The 21806-nt window shown below is 37.2% G+C and overlaps 1 protein-coding gene and 1 long non-coding RNA gene across 5 annotated transcripts in view; both read right to left on the minus strand.

The window, feature by feature from the left end:
• The window catches only part of igsf21a (immunoglobin superfamily, member 21a), a 425352-nt gene that overhangs the window by 323107 nt on the left and 80439 nt on the right, over nucleotides 1-21806 (minus strand).
• On the minus strand, nucleotides 11726-19605 carry LOC141376626 (uncharacterized). The gene is made up of 3 exons (XR_012387204.1): nucleotides 14584-19605; nucleotides 12195-14235; nucleotides 11726-12100 (listed from the first exon to the last, which is right to left on the minus strand). It is a non-coding gene; the product is annotated as an uncharacterized lncRNA (long non-coding RNA).

Genomic DNA, 21806 nt, shown 5'->3' on the forward strand with positions numbered 1-21806 from the left:
CAGTAACTGCATGATTCTCAATATGATCTGTCTTTGTGTCGTCAACATCATACCATTATAAACAAATAACACGTCTGGGCGAAACAGCAGAGCTGATCAATAAAAACAGCTTAAAAGTTTCTTTACAGCGACATGGAAAACAATATGACGTTTTGACAGCTCGTTTCATGCCTTGGAGAAGGCAATAATTGTGGGTGGCGAGTATAGAGAATGGATTTCAGACGAGGACAGCTACAGTACATGTTTCAAAGAGATACAAGCGCCTCAACGCTTGACTAGGTATTGTGGCCGTTGTGCGGTGGCATGCTTTTCTGGTTTGTTTTGTTGATATGCTGTATAACAAAAGCCTCTGTTAGAATGTGTGTGTGTCTGTCTTCGTCTGTGTCTAGAACTAATTGAATTTGCATATGCAGCAAAACACGCTCTCATTAAACAAGTCTTTAACTCTGAGCGAGCACAGAAGAGGATGTCAAAGAAGTAAACAGAAAAACAACCCACCCAAAAAAGCCAATTAATAAAGAGTTCTTATTCTAGCGGCCCACTAGAAACACCCTAAACGCCCTCCTGGGGGTGTTTCTGTCATGCTGTGTAATCAAGAAAAAAAAAGTCTCTTATTTTAGTTGTGAGAGGAGTCATATCACAAGAAATCACATGTACCTTAATCTTTTAACATTAAATAAAGTTGGAAGAAATGTTTGTAGAAACATTGTGTAGCTTTCAGAACTCAAGATGTCCTTTTTGGTCCAAAGGGACATTTTTTTTGGAAAACTTTCTAATAGCAGACTGCAAAATTACTGTTACACTGAAAATAATAATAAAATAGTAATAATACAGTAAACTAAACTAAATAAATCAATAAAATAATATATGTAATAAATGTTTTATTTATATTTATCAAAATAAAATATATTTTAAAATAAGTGTACAGTGAATACTAAATAATATTTTAAATAAAATGTTAGAAATGTAACATAAAAAATATAATTTAATTAAAAATATTAATGTAAAATAACACTACTTTAAAGGTGTCCAATCCACTTGTTAAGTGTGACGTCACGCGAAGCACCTTCCGGGTGCAAGTGCTCTATTAAATTGCATGGGGAGACTCATCAAATGGTAATAATAAACATTTACAAAGTGTTATAATACTTTCAAAAATCAATATATAATATATATCCGATGGCTGGAAAGTGATAATTTTTTTAGAAATTGTAAACACTTTGGTATTTGTGATTTGTGAAGTCCAAAGACACCATGATTTTATATAAAACTCACTTTAATGTGTGGTCTGACTAAAAAGAGGTCATAAACGAACACATTTTTATTAATTCAAATCAGTAGCGGCTTGGACCCGGACACAATGTTCCATATGTCATGACTTAACAAGCAGAATCTGGCTTAGTACAATAATAAAAGGTCAGTTTATGGAAATGGGCATACTGTGTTTCCTCATTTTCATGTAATTTCCATGAGTGTAAAACTCCAGTGGACAACAGTCCAATCAGAGGACAAAACAAACTCTGACAAGACTCACGCCCTCCTCATTTGCATGTATGCCTACTTTAGGTCATTCATCCGGACCTGACGATCAGCCTCTGAGATCATATAAAAGCTCAGAAATCATTAATATGCACGCTTTGGGCTGCGTTTGATAAGCCATAGGGTTTCTAGTGATACAACAGTAATAATGTTCCTACTTTAGTTATTTTAAGTGTGTATTTCACTTACTATGAATGTGGGGCTTTTATTTTGAAAACGCGAGCCCCAAATTGTTTACTGTTACTGGGCAATGACAGCACGAGGCATGTTCAAAATCGCTTCAGAAAGCAAAATGCAAGATTTAAATACAATAACAGATTTTTAGATGCATAAGGTATGTTTAGTTACATCTTTTGTTCTTTAATTGTGTTTACTGTGAAATTTGATGTGTATGCTTCAACAAACACATGTAGATTGCTTAAATGTGTGAAATCACTCAGCTCAACTCTCATATGTTCATGCAGAGGTTGATATTAAGGCTGTTTTCTTTGACAAGACAGCTTCAAAATACAATGCAATACAGCTCTATCATTCTCTTGTCAAGTTTAATGCTGGTTTAGCCTTTATTTGCAACAGATCTGGTGAGCAAAATAGGTCAACGTTACTCTGATTGGGTTTATATTTGTCCGTGCTCTGTGTCTGTAAGAGCTGCACATCAGAGTGGAGCTCATTAATATTCACGACACAAACTATATACGGTCAATCATGGACTTCTAGGGAGCATTTTATAAAATAATAAAGGAGCTTAGTAAACCATTTCTGGATATTTACTGAACTTACCGAAGCCATAAACCTACTTTGTAGATATCTGAGAACAGTTTAACGTATTAAACCAATCAGTATACAGGATGGTATGAAAATAAATCTATAAAAAAAATTATAAAATGAAAGCAGTAAAGTCAATTTAAATGAAATATAAAGTGAAAGACACAATTCAGAAAAGATATATGCGCTCCAACAGGAGGAATAAATAGTCTGGATAACAACACATGCACATTTGTCTTTTTGAAGTGAGTGGATCCCCCTGAACCCCCATCCCAAAAGACCCTCAGATCAATGAGGTATTGCAACGGTGGAATACATGAAACGCTCCGTAGGTCACAATGTCACCCAGTCACAGAGACGTAGAGGATGCTCGTTTGTCTCTGGCGAGCTGTGTCAAAAGCTTCCTAAATAAGGTAACACAGAAGGCAGCCGCGGTTTTGCCTGCGTCTCTCCACAAGGTCACCCATCTCGCCGGGGCTCTGGGCTACTGTCAGGGGAGTCTGAAGCAATCAGGTGTGTACATCTGCTCAGAGAGAGCAAATTCAACACACACACACACGTACACCCAACCACTGCTGCCCTGGGGAATCAATTCTGAGGGCGATCTCAGGTTCACATGACTAGTTGAGGAATCACAGTAAAGCGGTTATCTAATCATGGGGAACTGCTGCAGGGTTGAAGGAGTTCTACTTGTCTAACTAGCGGCTAATGCTAAACTGAAAAATGTCCAGTCAGAGTAACTTGGAAAAGTGCTGAGGAAATTAATGGGATTTTGCTTATCCTAAATCTGTGTTACTGACGATCTCCACACAACAATTTAACTGGAAAACAGACAGAGCAATTCATAAACACACACTTATTATGCACTGTCTTCTGGCTGACTTTTTACATTTCCTGTAAATATAACAGTTGTCCTAACAGTGTAATGTTTATTTGCAAAGGCTAACATACTGGAACTAAGCTGTAACATGCTAGTCATTCATTCATTCATTTTCTTGTCGGCTTAGTCAGGGAGAACATGCAAACTCCACACAGAAACGCCAACTGAGCCGACGTTCGACCCAGCGACCTTGTTGCTGTGAGGTGACAGCACTACCTACTGCGCCACTGCCTCGCCACATGCTAGTCAATGTGTTTTATCAACATTACACCATAACAACTATATATATATATATATATATATATATATATATATATATATATATATATATATATATCTCGTCACCTTGGAATTGTAAGGTTCTATCTGTGTTCTGAAGGATTTTGAGTTTTGAGATGTTGAGCTTCAAAGTTTTTGCATTCTATATATATGTCTATATAAAATAGAAGAAAATAAAATAAAAAAACACCCCATGATGTAAATAAGTTTATATATATATATATATACACACACACATTCACTCACTGGCCACTTTATTAGGCACACCTGCTCGTTAACAAATTTTTAATCAGACAATCACATGGCAGCATTGCAGAAAATATCCAGTGTATGGCTGTTCTGTGGGCGCAAATGCCTTGTTGATGCCAGAGATCAGAGGAGAATAGCCAAGCTAGTTTAAGCTGATAGAAAAGCAACAGTAACTTAAATAACCACACAATACTATTCACAACATGTCCAACCTTGAGGCGGATGGGCTACAGCAGCAGAAGACCACACCAGGTAGGAACAGGAAACTGAGGCTATAAAATTGGACAATAGAAGATTGGAAAAACATTGCCTGATCTGATAAGTCTCGATTTATGCTGCGACAATCAGATGGTAGGGTCAGAATTTGGCATCAACAACATGAAAGGATGGATTCATCCTGCCTTGTATCAACAGTTCAGGTTGGTGGTGGGGGTGTAATGGTATGGTAGATATTTTCTTGGCACACTTTGGGCCCATTAGTTCCAATTGAGCATTGTGTCAACATCACAGCCTTCCTAAGTATTTTCGTTAACCATGTCCATTCCTTTATGACCACAGTGTACCCATCTTCTGATGGCTACTTCCAGCAGGATAACGTGCCATGTCATAAAGCGCGAATCATCTCAGATTGGTTTCTTGAACATGGCAATGAGTTCACTGTACTGTAATGGCCTCTACAGTCACCAGTCCTCAATTCAATAGAGCATCTTTGGGATGTGGTGGGGCAGGAGAACTATCACTTCCCTGAGGAATCAATTCTGAGGGGATATCTTGGGTTCACTTGACTAGTTGGGGAATCCGAGTGAAACGAATCCCAGGGTAACAAATCTTATCATGGGCAACTGCTGTAGGGTTGGCGGATTCTACTGGTCTAACTAGCAGCTAATGCTATAGTGAAAAGTGTCCAGTCAGAGTCACTAAGAAAAGCACTGAGAAAATTATAGGTATTCTGCATATCCTAAATCTGTTTTACTTATAACATCCACACAACATTTTAAAACGATTCAATTCATAAATGTACACTTACTATGCACTGTGTAGTCCTCTGGTGGGCTTTTTACATTGTTTATTTGCGGAAGCCAACATACTGGAACAGAGCAGTAACATGCTAGTCAATGAGTTTAATCAACTTTATACCACAACAACTACACAAATGTAGCCACTAAATGTTCTGGTTTAGTCTAGAAGTGACTGTTTCTGGTCTAAACATGCAAGACTGCTCTCTGCTTCTAGCAATTTCTAAGCACACTTCACGCTATTAAACACACATAAACCCAACCACCTGGGGAATCAATTCTGAGGGGACATATTGCGCTCACTTGACTAGTTGAGGAATCCCAGTGAAACGGTGGTTATCTAATCATGGGGAACTGCTGCAGGGTTGAAGGAGTCCTACTTGTCTAACTAGCGGCTAACGCTAACATGAAAAATGCCCAGTCAGAATTGTTAAGCACAGCAGTGAGGAAGCTCTGGGTATTCTACATATCCTAAATCTGCGCTACAGACAATCTCGACACTACAATGGGAGATTATCTCCATCATTCAATAAGCAATTTCAGCCTCTTTCTGTTCACAATCAAACACACAGACCCAGACGCGGGTGTGTGCGCACACACGCACAATGGTTCTAAAGAGAATGGATAAATCAATACATCATTTTGTCTCTTCATTTCAAGTCCGCACGCGGCTGGGGCCGATGGAGACACATTCCTGAATGGTAGCGTGGAAAGACCATTATTTGGCATGCCAATTGACTGTCATTCTCAGTTGTCATTTGGCAAACCACAGTTAGTCAAGTTCTTGAGGAGGAATACACTGGGACTACATCAAACCCACCCCCGAGCCATTCACACAGATAGACGTCTGCGGTTCTTTGTCTTCTAGAGACCATTTCGTTTTTATTTTAGCCTCCCCATTCACTCACGTGAAGTGACAGCTTCAAAGGATGCAAGCTAATCTGAATCTACTTAAGAACACATTGAAATCTGTTTTAGGATTATTCACCCTCAAACTGTTAGTAACTTACAAGTCAAGTACTGAAATTACATTTATACATCTTGTAACTTTCCCTTTCTATTTCCAATGAACGCAGTAGAACTCTGAAACCATTTTTATTAATGACATCGGTGGCCAGTAACTTATCTGGATCCAGTAGCTCATTGCTTACACTTGGGTACACATAGGCACGTTTATTTATATAGGAGATTTCATACACAGTGGTAATTCAAAGTGCTTTACATAAACCTAAACAAGAATAAAAGAAACAAGAAAATAAAAACAACAAAGAATTAAAATGATTAAAAAGAGATTGAAATGTGTTAAACGGTTATAAAAGAATGAAAAAGAGAAGAAAGACATAAAAATGCGATCTGTCGGATGTAGCACAGTGCTCATTCAGTAAAGGCACAGCTAAACATATGGGTTTTAAGCCTTGATGTGAATGTACCTAATGTTGGAGCACATCTGATCATTTCTGGAAGATTCCAGCAGCAGGGGGCATAGTAGCTGAAGGTGGATTCATCCTGCTTTGACTGAACTTTTGAACTTGTTAGGTTTGTATTTATATAGCATTTAGTGATTTATAGACAAGTAATAATACTTTAAAATATATTCTGAATGTAACTGGGAGCCAGTGTAGTGACCTGAGGACAGGTGAGATGTGCTGGTAAGAATCCTGGCAGCAGCATTCAGGGTGAGTTTCAACTATCTGTCTTTTTGAGAAGGCCACTGTGGAGTCCATTACAGTAATCGGCCCAGCTGCTGATAAAAGCATGAACAAGTTTCTCTAAGGCCTCATTGGAAACAAAGCATCTAATTCTTGCATAATGTACAAGAAGCTGAACATTTAATGCTCTGATTCACTCATGGTGAAATTATCCATGTCACAGAACTGAATAAAGGCTCTAGGGAGTTTCCCAGCAAAATATCTTTGAGTAAAAAGCAGTCTACTGTTTTTTATTTTATTTTTTTAAATATGTAAAAAATAAAAAAACCTTGGGGGTTTAAAACCTTGACTTTTCCAAGCCACGGTAAACCTTGAAATCTGTTATCGCCCCTTTAATATTTCTGACACCCAAACAACAATAGTGGACAACATGTTTTTTTTTTTATTTATTTATTTATTTATTGCAGTTTTATTGTTTTATTTGTTGTTGTTGTTTTAATCCAAACACTGTGAAGATACTGATTTACAAAAATCTGTCAGACTTTCTAATTCTAAAGTGAGGAAATTTTGAATATGTGCAAATCAACATTGTTTGAGTGTGTGTGTGTGTGTGTGTGTGTGTGTGTGTGTGTGTGTGTGTGTGTGTGTGTGTGTGTGTGTGTGTGTGTGTGTGTGTGTGTGTGTGTGAATGTGTGTGTGGATGTTTCCTAGAGATGGGTTGCGGCTGGAAGGGCATCCGCTGCGTAAAAAACTTGCTGGATAAGTTGGTGGTTCCTTCCGCTGTGGCGACCCCGGATTAATAAAGGGACTAAGCCGACAAGAAAATGAATGAATAAAACCAACATTGTTGGTGCATGCTTTCAGTATGTTTGAAAGACACATGCTGTACACACTGTCATATTTTAAGATAGTATACTCTGCATTTTAAGGTTTCCTCTCATATTTTCTTCAAATATTAGATTGTGTCTCTTGATGCATGTTAGATTATTCTTTGAGCTGCCAAACAGCGGCCTGAAGCATCTGAGCAATGCCTCACTGACTTTTAATAGGCTGCAATTTCAGCCTTAACTCTGCTGCGAGTTTGATGTTATTAAACACTGAAGGGGCAACAGTTTGCCCTGACTGCTGATGCATCAGAGAATATATAGCACAGCATGCATGCATAGGAAACCTTGAACAAAGAAAAAACAAAGCCCGCCACATCAACCGTTGGGCCGAATAACCGCTTGGGCCTGTTTGAAATTGAGTTAAACAAACTAAAAGGTTTTACATATATCAAAAACACAGGGGGGAAGAAATCAATGCCAGTCAATGTCATAGAGACAGATGCAATAAACATTACCATTGAAGCGATATGCATCCTTGAATGATGACACTTTAAGGCCATATTTAGCTGTCATTCATTGCATTTCCAAAAGGTAAACGTTGGATATAGATGTATGACCTACAGGTGAACCGCAGTAGCTTTCTGCCTGGCTGAAGGGGAAAATGACACAAGGATTGTCGGTCGGTGGACGCACAGAGAGTGAAAGGCAAAGAGATGGTTTTGACATTGCGTTTCTCAACATTCACTCGTGGTTATAGGACGCAGTGAGATTTTAAAGCCGTCACTTTTTTTGACAAGCAAGGTGACTGAGAAATCTGTTTGTACCCAAGCGCTGTCAGTTGAGTCGTAATCGCAGAGTCCATTTCATTCAACCTTTACTGCAAACGCCCCCTTATATACACAAGAGAGTGTGCATCCTAACACTACACAAAATGAATTATCCATCACAACAAGAACGCAAACACTGAGAGCTTAATGTTTCTAAGCTTTTGAGTGTAATTGCTACACTACCTGACAAAAGTCTTGTCGTCGACACATAATAACTTGATTTGTACTTGATCATTTGGAAAAGTGTCATTAGGTAGATTTTTGCGATGAATCATCTGTTGAACTGCATCCCAATCATCACCAATGCTGCAGATAACCTATTGGAACCTTCATGGATGCAAGATTCTCACAGTATAAGTCAAGTTTGGTAAAGGAAAAATCATGGTTTGGAGTTGCATTCAGTAAGGGGGCGTGCAAGATATCTTCAGAGTGGATGGCAACATCAAAAGCCTAATGTATCAAGACATTTTTGCTGCCCATTACATTACAAACCACAGGAGAGGGCAAATTCTTCAGCAGGATAGCACTCACTCTCAGCCTCTACATCAAAGTTCCGGAAAGTACTGAAGGTCATGGTGCTCCAGGATTGGCCAGCCCAATCACCAGACAAGACCATTATTGAGCATGTCCAAGGTAAGATGAAGGAAGAGATACTGAAGAGAAATCCCAAGAATCTTGATGAGCTCTGGGAGTCCTGCAAGAACGCTTTCTTTGCCATTCCAAATGACTTTATTAATAAGTTATTTGAGTCATTGCAGAGATGGATGGATGCAGTCGTCCAAGCTCATGGGGGTCATACACAATATTAATTATTTTTAAACTGCACCATGACTTTTGTCTAAGGAAAGTGAGATCTTACTTATAAATAAACATCAAGGTATGATCTTGTTTTGTTTTGTTAAAATAAGCATAATCTAGAGGCCTTTCATATAAGCCACTTCTGATACCAAATCATTTACTAGAAGTCAAGTTATTATTTGTTTTTGCTAGAACTTGGATGACAAGATTTTTGTCAGGTAGAGTATGCCACTGCATAAAAGTAATAAAATGAAATCTCTTGGGTGATAGCTTTTCAAAAAATACACATTTGTACCTACAGAAGCCACATTTGTACACTACTTAAAAGGTATATATTAGAACTTAAAAACGTCAAGAGGTACACGTTTGTAATTGCAATGAAGCAATGAAGGATTTTTTTGTGGTTTGCTAGAGCCCAGGGTACATTCAGTCACACATACAATACTATCCCATCTAGTTTTGTGAAAAGGCAAAGCTAAAGATATATGGTTAAAGTGCCATTCAGTGATCAGAAGCTGCAGGTCCACTTGCTAGTATGGCGACAGAGGAAACATATTGAAATGTTAAAATCTGTACATAAACCCAGGCTAATTGTGGATACATACCCAGGTCTACATTTCTGGAGATTGCGAAAGATGTACTCGGAGCTATGTCTGCTTGCAGATTTTGCTTTTGCGAATCCACCAGAGGTCACTGTGTACAATTTTTGATGATCTTAAATGTCTTTTGCGTGTGCCTTTTGCTCATTCTCTTATTGAATAAATCTATCTGAGACAGCAATAGCATATACGTCAGCCAACCAGCTTCCCCAAACCCAACTGAGAGAGTTTACAAAAGCTAATATTTGAAAAAAATCCATTGTGGACATGTGATTTTAACATTTTTTCTGATTTTAAGTATAAATAAATGGAAGGATTATTTATTTAGCTGTCAGGTAATGTATAAATCTCAATGTTAAAAACTGACCCTTATCACTGGTTTTGCAGTCAAGGGCCCTATAGGCGATGCGGTGGTGGAGTAGGTAGTGCTGTTGCCTCACAGCAGGAAGGTCGCTGGTTCGAGCCTCGACTGGGTCAGTTGGCGTTTCTATGTGGGGTTTGCATGTTCTCTTTGCGTTTGCCTGGGTTTCCTCCGGGTGCTTCGGTTTCCCCCACAGTCCAAAATCATGCGGTACAGGGGAATTGGGTAGGCTAAATTGTCCGTAGTGTATAAGTGTGTATGGATGTTTCCCAGGGATGGGTTGCAGCTGGAAGGGCATCCGCTGCGTAAAACATGTGCTGGATAAGTTGCCAGATCATTCTGCTGTGGCGACCCCGGATTAATAAATGGACTAAGCCTAAAGGAAAACGAATGAATATATATATGTGTGTGTGTGTGTGTGTGTGTGTGGAAAACTAAGTGTTAAATATTATATTTATATATAAACTAAAACTAAATATTAAATATTAGATTAATATATAATTATTCTATTATTAATATATTAATAAATACCTATATTCCAGATCCAGCCCTGCACAATATCACAAAAGCACTGTATTGGTTGCATTGATGTTGCTACATCGCATTGCTGCACTAACAAACCAGCAATGTTTTGACAGCACCACAGAGCCACGGTGTTTACACTTTTCACAGAAAACCAACCTACGAATACCTTACTTACGGCTTTGCATAATAAACTGGGACATCAGACGAAACACACACAGATACACACACACCAACCCCATGGAAGACGATCTACACAGCGCAGCTGAATACAAACACACAAAACAAGCTCTTCTTCAAGTCTAAATGGGGTGACCGCTGTGCATCTCTATGCCAAGACCGCCATCCCTCCTCTTCCCTCATTAGCTCGTAAGTGCACCTCTAATGAGTACGAAAAAAGGCCCGGCGTTAGCCTCTGTTTTGTGCAAGATGAATGGGTGTACGTAAAAGCAGCTCTGAAGACTTCTGTCGAGTGCTGAAGCTTCTGTGTTTCATTGCACTCGAGTGGGATCCTTGATGCGAGTCCCCAAGGGCTGACAAAGCCCCATGAGCCGGTAATTATGTGATTAAACTAATTATTCGCATAACCATTACCACGGAAACCCATTCGGCGTCTATCTCCACCAGGTCAAGAGCAGGTAATGATTCAGATGCAGATGGGTAATACGCAGAAAAGGACGCACAGGGAGACGAGACGCTCAAGTTTTATGACATCCTTCCCTTAGTGTTTTTACCTTCCCTGACCTTCGAGCCTTGTGCCAAAGACCCCGAGCTATTCTGCAACCAGCGATAACTCAAAGTGACACCATACCTGTGGTTTGAAATGTTCCTGTTTGAAGCATGCAGGTGGTCTCGTGGAACGACAAGACTAATTTGTTGAGGTTGACCTTTTAGCCAGTGGCGCTAAACCGCAGAAGCAGAGGGAGTCTGGGCGGAGAAGGACATTAATTATAGATAGTTACGTATATTGCATATGGCATGTTTGATTGTCCTGCACTTGACACATAATAGCATGCTTTAATTCATCCCAGTGGTCCATTTTAAACTAGAACTAGAAAAACTAGTCTTTTCTAACCTAGAAAAAAAGATCTGTTATCATAAGAAGATTGAATGTATGTAAATTATATCATTTCATAGCTACAGTTTTGTGCTTACCGTGTAAATAAAAATAGCACAGCCTTTAAAAAGATAAAACAGGAAGTAAAAAAAAAAACAGTGTATAAAAAATCTATGCATGCAACGTCAAAAGTATAATGGAAAGCACAAACCTTTAATAAACATAGAATAATGACCAGGTGACATCCTGTTTTTTACTGAATTATGTTTGGAGCCCCACAGGCTGAAATATTGCTAATCACAAAGCTCCACATTGGAGCTGTTGAAGCTGCTCTTCTTTAAAACTGTGTCCCCTTTCTTTGAAACAAATCGAACAAGATGTGCTTTAACTGCAGATTGTCAGTTTTAATTTGAGGCTATTTACATCCAAATCAGGTGAACGCTGTAGGAATTATAAACAGTTTGCATATGTGCCTCCTACTTGTTAAGGGTCCAAAAGTAATTGGATGATTGGCTTCTAAGCTGTTCCATGGCCAGGTATGTGTTATTCATTCATTATCCCAATTACAATGAGCAGATAAAAGGTCCAGTGTGCTATTTGCATTTGGAATCTGTTAGTCAACTTTGAAGACAAGATCCAAAGAGCTGTCACTATCAGTCAAACCAGCCTATATTAGGCTGAAAAAACAAATCCCACCAGAGAGATCAAAAACATTAGATGTTGCCAAAACAACTGTTTGGAACATTCTTAAAAATAATGAACACACTATTGAGCTCACCAACACCAAAAGATCCAGAAGACAACAGAAACAACTGTGGTGGATGACCAAAGAATTATTTCCCTGGTGAAGAAAACACCCGTTACAACATTTGGCCAGATCAAGAACACTCTCCATGAGGTAGGTGTATGTGTGCCAAGGCCAACAATAAAGAGAACACTAAACCAGAGTGAATACAGAGGGTTCACCACAAGATGTAAACCATTGGTGAACCTCAAAAACAGAAAGTAAAGATTTGAGTTTAAAAAAAAAGCCTTCACAGTGCTGAAACAACATTCTATGGACAAATGAGATCAAGATCAACTTCTACCAGAATGATGGAAAGAGAAGAGTATGGAGAAGGAAATAACTGCTCATGATCCTAAGCAGTCAAGCATGGTGGTAGTAGTGACATGGCATGAGCATGCATGGCTGCCAATGGAACTGGTTCTCTTGTATTTTTTAGATGATATGAATGCTGACAAAAGCAGAAGGATGAATTCTGAAGTGTTCCAGGCAATATTTTCTATTTAAGCCAAATGCTTCAGAACTCAATGGACGGTGATTCACAGTGCAGATGGAGAATGACTCAAAGCATACTGCAAAAGTAACCAAAGAGTTTTTAAAGGGAAAGAAGTGGAATGTTATGCAATGGCCAAGTCAATCACCTGACCTGAATCAGATTGAGTCTAATTATTTAAACTGTAGCTTGACATGAAAAAGATTACTGTAAAATATAAAAATATCACAGTACATAAAAGAGTAAACATTCCAAGTACAGTATTAAAATAAAACTGCATTCTTTCATATTAGTACATGCATGTATATTTATTCAAAATGGCTATACAAATCTAATTAATGAAACAATTCAGTCATTATAGTTGTAATTAAAAATCAACATAACACATTTACCTTAAAAAATTATTTAAATGGCTCAAGTTACTCCTGTTTAAAAAAAATCTATCAAAATTTTGTCATTTTATATATATTTTGTAAATGTCAGGGCATTTTTATTATTATATATTTTTTAGTTTCTTTAGTGTTTGGGTGGGAGATAAACATGCATTGTATTTTTAAGCTTACAATTTTTAGCAAAGGAAATCACATATGAATCACAAATGATCACAATTGCTTGTAACCTCTTCAACTTCTCCATCTGTGAGAAAGGTTACAAAGGTATTCAGTTTGAATAAAACCTACCAAGGTAATTAGTAAGACATTCATGAGACTAAATCTAAGATCTTTAATAAAAAATAGCTCCGTAGTGTTCAATAATTACAGAGGCATTGAGAAATATACATATAAAAACAGCATTTATAACCTCTTGAATAAAGTATGTTGAATGCAATGCCATGTTCCTAATGGTTCCTCTATTTTGCATTCATACTGCATTGAATGCCATTCTAAAGGTAAGCACACACTCATTGTTATATTACTGCAAATGTGTTTTTATTCTGCACTTCCAACACGCTATGAGCTAATTCATGCCTTGAAAGCAGTGTAATTTTACATTTCATTTTAAACAAAAGATGTTAGAGTGTCCTAAATGCTTATTTAGAAGCAGGCAGATGAATAGAGTTATGGTATAATAAAGTCTGAATGTGACAAGGTAAAAGTTTTATTAAGAAAATACAACTTCACAATCAGTCCATGAAGGACAATGTTTTAAGTTTAATTTCCAGAAAATAAATTCTTTACTCATCTTCTTATACTGCTGTTCAAAACCCAAATAACTTTTTGTGTGTATGTTAGTACTTTTAAATAAAGTATATTAATGTATTTCTTTCAAATTTTAGTGCATAGAGTTCCAAAGGTAAGAAAACATATGCTGTTGTAAAAGATTGCAATAATCAAGCTTTTAAAATACAATTAGTCTTCATTTACTTTAAGTATTCAACATTAAAGAACATAAAATATATAAACCAGTAGAGAAAAACCCTGTGTCACGATTTTGGGTGTGTGCACTCTTTCTGTGGTTGTCTGTGTTGTGATCACGTGGTTATGTTTTGCTTTACAACACATGCATTTGTTGTTGCGTGTCTGTGTTGTGGTCTTGTGGGTTCATTGCTTAATGCTGATCAGCCCCTTCAGCTGTGGTTAATTTCCATGCCTACCTAGTTGTCAAGTGGTGATGTGTTTGTGACGTATGTAATACTGTTTCCGGGTCCAAGCCGCCATTCATTTGAGTGAAGAAATCATTCGTTTATGATCACATTTTATTCCTATCACACATTAAAGTAAATTTTATATAAAATCATAGTGTACACAACAATCTCTGGGCTTGCTGCATAACAAATACCAAAAATTTAACAATTTATAAAAAATTTATCAATTTCTGGCCATCGGATATTAGGCATGGACATATATACTGCGATCGTGATTTTTGAAAGCATTAAAATCGCTTTGTAAACGTTTATTATTACCAGTCTCCCCATTCAGTTAAATAAAGCGTTTGGACCCGGAAGTCGCTTCGCGTGACATCACACTTAACAAGCGGATATATAAGCACCAATTCTTTGCTTTGTTGTCAGTTCATTATTGTTTGTTCATGGTGTTTCTGTGTTTCATATTTCACTGGACTATCCTGAGTCGTTCTACTCGGTCTCTGGTGTCTTCGGGACTTATTTAGACTTAACGTCCAGCTACGGCGTTTGCTACGGCTTGTTATATATTTTTGGAATGTTTTTGCATGTTTTGTTCTATGACCTTTGGTCATAATAAAGTAACTTGTACCTGGATTCATCTTTGTTTGCTTTTGTTTACTTTTAGCATGACACCAAAAAACTTTTGGTTTTAAAAATTTGAAAAGATCAGTTTCTCTTTATTTTTGAATCATGAATGTGTTATGTATGTTGACATTGACACAAATTGTTTGTCTTAAAAAATCTATTTGTATATTTTGGAGGAAATTAATCATTTTTTAGGATATTCAAAATATCAACCCAGGCTCATTCTGAAAATGTATCCCTATATACATTTCTGGAGAGTGCCTAATATGTTCCAGGGAGTGATTTTTTAGTTTTTGTTTTCGTGAATCTACCAGAGGCCGCTGTGTAAATTTTTTTAGATCTCAAATTTTTCTTGCGAGTGCCATTCACGCCTGCTGTTCTCGTGTAAATCCACCAGAGGCCACTTTCGACTGACTTACTGACCCACCCTGCTCCTTTCCTAAACCCAACAAATAGTGTTTTAAAAAGTACAGATTGACCCGCCCACCCACCTCCCTAAACCCAACCAACAGTTTTAAAAAGCAATCCTGAAGAAGAAAAGCCCTCATCTGATTTTTACCACATTCTCACCCTGTTTTTTACTTATTTTTGTATTTGTTGGTTCTTGTTTTTGTCTTATCCGATTTCAGGAACCATTCATTGCCTTGGTCAACTCCTATTTGCGTCTCAAGTCCACCGACGCACATATCGAGCTAACTGGAAGCAATGGGAAACCCGTCCATACAGAGGTAAGCGGTCAGATGGTAAGCGTGAAAAGGAACAATGTCATACTGCCCCGCAGTATTCATTTTAAAGATGAAATGCAGCCATATGTAATTCTGGCTAAATAATTCACGTTCTCCAGAAACGTATATAGGGCTACGTTTTCAGAATGAACCTATGCTGCAAAATTTAGAGGGAACATTGTTTGACTTTTATGAAATAAAATAGGTATTAACGTTTTTAAAACCCATACCTAGCAAATCTACAGAAACAGACAATTTTTAAGTGGTCACTTAGTTTTTTCCATAGCTTTATATGTACAGTATATTCACCATTGTGTTGCAGATGCAAAAAAGTCATATGAGTTTAAAACAACATGACAGTACCCAGCAAACAATTTTGTATTTAATAGACACCTAATAGACATCGAAACTTAGATAGATTGCTTAAAACAAGGCGAAACTTGGGCTGTCAGTGAAAATCTAATAGACGTCTAAGAATAGGACAAAAGTCTTGTTTTAGCAAAGACCACTATGTTTGAACGTCTATTAGAAAAACAAAAAAAATGCTTGCTGGGTATATACTGTATCTTCAGATCCCTTTTTTTATCTCTTTTTAAAACCATCTTCCTTTTCTTGCAAAAAATGTGTTCAGCATCAAAAAGCAAAAATATGAGCAACTACTGAAAAAAAAACAAAAAAAAAACACTTCTCAGTTTTCAAGTAGCCTTCTAAGATTTTTCCATAGCTTTATATGTATATTCACCTTTGGTGTTCCACAGATGCAAGGCAGCCATATGAGTCTAAAACAAGGTGACACAATATGTATATATTTTTAGATGCACTATCCCTTTAAAATGCAGAAATAAACAAAATATCAGTCATTCAGGTCATGATGTGGCTCAGACTCCCACATCATCATTGCATCTCTCCACTAGCGAGACACAGCACAGTAATGCAGAACAATGATGAAAAGCAAACAGACAGGGGTTAGCAAGGACTGCGCATAAATGCATTTGGAAAAATAAAGTCGCATCTAATCATCAACGTTCAGTTCACACAACAAGGTGCCGAGAGAGGGACACGTAATGAAAAACAGCAGGAAAGCTACCGCGTCTCTTAAACAGCTTCAATTTGGCACAGGAATTGATTAACGATCTGATTTTATGGGTCTGTTCACTTGCCAAATCAGAGGAATGAAGAACCCCCTCCTTTCCTCCATTTCCCTAGGAAATAACTTTGCATCCGCACCATTAAATCCATGTTGTTCGGATGTCAAGGGTTTGAAAGCGCACATAAATATCAGTCTGCCAATCACTGCCATGCTAAGCGTAGTTTGGCATTGGAGGAGAAAAAGTAAAGGTGAGCCGAACACAGCTGTTGACACCTCCAAACATTACTGACAAGCGTTAGCAGAGGTGCTAGCATTCTGAGAGGGCGACCTGGCACTCAGAAAGCTGTTTTTATTTCTTTGCGCCTTAAAATCGGTGCATTGGTGAGCCCGCGCAGGGTGCCAACGCTGGCACATCTTCCCCCTCAGCAGCCAAAAAGCACATGAGGCCTGACACGTATGCCATTCACATTATTTAATGAGGAGCTAGCCGAGGCCAGCCATTGTAGGGCCATGGAATACTACAGGCCATTAATGTTGAGCATGGAGGAGACTTCATGTCATATGGACACAAGCCGATGGATAGAGACAGGAAGACAGCGGTGTTGTGGAGTTACCAAGTGCAAAAAAAGTAGCAATGCTAGCCGCTAACTTAACTACTGTCTTTGGTAGTGTGACAGTAGTTCATTGGATTTCAAAATAATAGCTGCGGTAACAAGCTACTTTGTGGCTAACAGTGTGGAGAGGGTCAAAAACATTAAAGGCATAGACTTCTGGACAGTGGAAATAAATGAAGAAACAAGCTGAATGTAATATAGCTTATATATTAGCCACTACAATAGCACAGAGTACAAATGAAAACAACAACAAGAGAGCATTTGTCTTGGGAAAATTACCTACAGAAATTTCTTTTGGATGCTGAGAGTGGTAACAAGTTAAAAAAGTGTCCTTAAAATGGGCAGTGAATTTACTCTCCTTCAGGCCTTCCAATATACTGTGTACAGTAGATGACTTGTTTTCTTCAGTTGAACTGTTAAAAATATGTATTATCTAGAAACACTTTACTTGAAGGGGTGTTATAAGACCTTTATAATCATGAGATGAGGTTTTATGCATGCTTATGACAGCTGTTATTAAGTGTCATTTACGCAGTTAAGTCATTTAAAATACACAGGTGTTGTTATGAAAACATAACATGCCATAAATTTGTCATCAACATGACTTTCAAGATGCCTTTATAACAACCCAGGCTTATTCTCAAAATGTACCACTATACATTTCTGGAGAGCACCAAATACGTCGCAAAAGCGTCACAAATGCACCAGAGGCCTCTATGCTTTTTCAGATCTCAGATATATCTCGCAAGTGCCATTTGTGCCTACTCATCTCGCGTAAATCGACCAAAGGCCGCTATTGAGTGACTGTTTGACTGACTGACCGATCGATTGACCCATCCTCCTCTTTCCCTAAACCCAACCAATAATGTTTTCAAAATAACTGCTTGACCACCTACTTCCCTAAGCCCAATCAACAGTTTTCAAAAGCGATCCAGACAAAGAAAAACCTTCACCTGATTTTTACCATGTTTTCAGATTTTACCCCATTCTTACCCTGTTATATACTTGTTTATTTTTTTTTCAAAAAGCTCGTCATCCTGGTCAACTTCTCTGTGCATTTTAAGTTCAGCAACATACATGGCAAGCAACTGGACAAACTGGTAACGGTGCGAAACATAACATGTCATAAATCTGTCATCAACATGACTGTCATAAGCTGATTTCAATGTTATCACTCGATTGAATGGTAGATCCGCTGGTAGATATGGGCCAGTAGGGGCCTTCTGTGCATATTAAGTTTCCTATTAATTGTATTTTATTAACGTCTACCCCTACGCCAACCCTAAATCCAACCGTCAGAATAATGTAAAAACAAATCTGGATGTGGAGTCTTCTCTGTTAGTAAAGCTTATCAACCATGTGGATGGAGTATTACAGCCTTTTGAGCCAACCAACAGGCACAGAAGGCCCCTACTGACTCATATATATCAGCTGATAAGCACTGATAATGCCCATTTAATCAAGTGATAACATTCGAAGTGGATGCTGTCATGATGCCATTATAATTGTGCCATGGGTTTTATAACAGTGTCATTGTTATGTTTTGTGATCTCAACTACAGTGGTACTCATTAAATATTGAGAATGTTGCTATGTAGCTATTCAACATAGAAATGGAACTTTTAAAAACAATTTTTTATGAGAAATTCCTATTTTTCCCCTAAAAATCGTGATCTGAAAAAATATCCATGACCGTTTTATTGGCGTCATGACAATCATGTTTATGACAGATTTGGAAATATTATGTTTTCTTAGTAATGTCAAGTTTTCAAGCATAAAACATCCTGACATGTCAATTACAAGTGTGTCTTATGAACACCCTTTCATGTAAAGAGTTTCTTCTTCCCTGAAAATGTGGTCATAAAGTGCAAGTCAACTGCTCCTGGCACTTTAAGATTAACACACTGTTCAAAATGAAGACTCGTGACTCCTGATAATTTAATGAGGTCTTTTGATCAGCCTGTGTTTGGGTGTCCACACTATTACTGCTCTGTTGTGGGAACGCAGAAGTAAATTTTTAGGACAATGCAGGGCATGTGTGAGAGAGAGTGAAAAACATTCACTTCTATTAGACTACATAAATATTTGATTTACATTAATTGGACATTCTGTTTTACAGCGATGTTGAATGATATCTAGCTCTGAATTGCCAATAAGCTTGTTATTTATAAGTGGCACTGAACCTGCTTAGGTTTAAAAGATGTCATTTTACGTGTCATGGGACCTACTAAATGCAATTTACTAAAACATATAAGAGACTAGATAAAATTTATGTGGTTATGTAGTTCCTTTATAAGAATAGATACACTTTATCATGTTTTACCAAAATGAATGCATCTTGAACTTATATTTTAATGTTTGATGTGGCAGCTTTGAACAGACATTACTTTTTTTCTGTGCTGTTTTTCTTTGATATTAACTTGTCCATTATTGCTTCTGAAGAGGCAGACGCCATCATCCACTTTGTTCGCGTTTTCTGGTTTGTTTTTTTCTTTATTGTGTGCATTACGCAGTTTGGTTAGGCAATTCTGATTGGGCAGAACAAACGTGTGCTTACTCAATTGGCTAATAAGACTGTACAACGCAATCTCACGGCAATTCGTAACTATTTATTTAGTGGCTTATTCATATGAATTCGTACGATCTAATTCATACAATTTAGTACGATTTGCTCATCACCCAATGACGGTTAGGGTTAGGGGTGGGGTTGGGTGCCATGCCTCCTTTTTAAAATCGTACATTTTCGCCCGACTGCACCCGTACGAATTTGTACGAATTAGCAATTATAAACTGATAAAACGTAAAATACTTACGTTTCCTCGTGAGATCAGGCTGGACTGTCACACACAGAGGCCATGCACGCATTTGCTCTGGGCAGGGGACATTAAATAATACCTCTTGCAATTAGCTAATCACAATGTTTCAAAATGTGATTTAAATTAAATTTTGATTAATTACCCAGCCCTAGTGTGATGTTTTTTTTTTTGTTTGTTTTTTTTCAGATTAAGGCAAATAATTCGATCACTAATGTCTATGTAAACATAGTCATTGTGGTACAGAAATTTTAGGAGGTAAAAACAAAATAATAAAAAAATAAATTTTATATATATATATATATATATATATATATATATATATATATATATATATATATATATATATATACACAACATTTGAGTTTAATCATGTGACAAAGTTCACACTTCAGAATGTTGTGAATGAAGTCAGGAATATTTGAAAGGCTGTGGATTATAGCAAATAATGTTAATAACGCTCAGTTTTTTGCACAGACTGAACAAGCTACAGGTACTACTTTTGTTGTACCTCTATGTGTTTTTTTAATGCTCAAATTGCTGATAGCCAACAACTTGCATGCTTCAACTCACAGAGAACCACAGTTTCAGTAAAAAATGCATATTTAATGCTATACTTAATGAAAAAAAAAACTAAATACAGTGCTCAGCATATATAAGTACACTCCTCATAAATCTATCTTTTAAATTCATATTTTTAATAGGAAGCTATATAATATTATATCTGTGCATATACACTGGATTAGTCATTACTGAAGCCAAATCAAAATAACTTATGATAACGATCCAAAAACTAGTACACCCAAGTTAAAAAATAAATAAATAAATAAAATAAATTGACATTTTTTGTAGGTTGTATTTATTAATTTTTTTGCAATATTTAGCTTGATGTTAATTGTATTATCTTTTAATTTCTAAATATGTTTGGTGCCTAAAATACAATTTAAATTAATATATCTGTTTAATAAATCTGTTTTGTTTAAATGCACAAAAATACATTGCCTATATTCACTGATAAATTGATAAAAAAAAAATTAAAAATCATTTTCGAAATGGGGTGTGCTCAATTATGCTGTATGTTGGGTGGCCTGAGGGTGAGATTAACATTTTGTCATTTGTAGTAAACTATCCCTTTAAAGGAATCAAATAAGGTGGCTTGTTAACATGAATGATCAAGAAATGATTTCCAGCATTCTTTCATATGTATAAGTCATAAATATTGACTTCATGAGATAGAATCTATCAGTGCCCTTCATCGCCCGAGATCAAAAACAAATTTAGATTTCAAATTGGATTCAAAATGTATAGGCAAACAAACAAAGTGAAGAAACACCTCGTGATCTTCTCCTTCAAAAAGGCCACGTTTTATGCATCATCATTTTATATGCATGTAAATGATGGTTTTTCTATGGTAAGCGATTCTTGATGTAAAAGCAAGCGCCTCGTGCTATGCTGACCACAGTTTAGCCTTTATTTTCATCCCACCTCTGCTTGGTATGCGTCTCTGCACCTTTGCAGGCCTTGAGTTCACATTGCACTGTGTGAAATTTATTGATCAGGTGTGCTTCAGTCGGAAATTTGGCTTTTGCAAGGGGAACATTTGCCATGCACAATATTAATATGTTGGATGCAATGAGAAGCAAAAATCAATTTCCATATCGTTTTCTCTGCACGCAGAAAAGGAGGGTGTGAAGAAAAGCCGAGGCGACGG

Source organism: Danio rerio, chromosome 11 (assembly GCF_049306965.1).
Source record: "Danio rerio strain Tuebingen ecotype United States chromosome 11, GRCz12tu, whole genome shotgun sequence".
Taxonomy (NCBI): domain Eukaryota; kingdom Metazoa; phylum Chordata; class Actinopteri; order Cypriniformes; family Danionidae; genus Danio; species Danio rerio.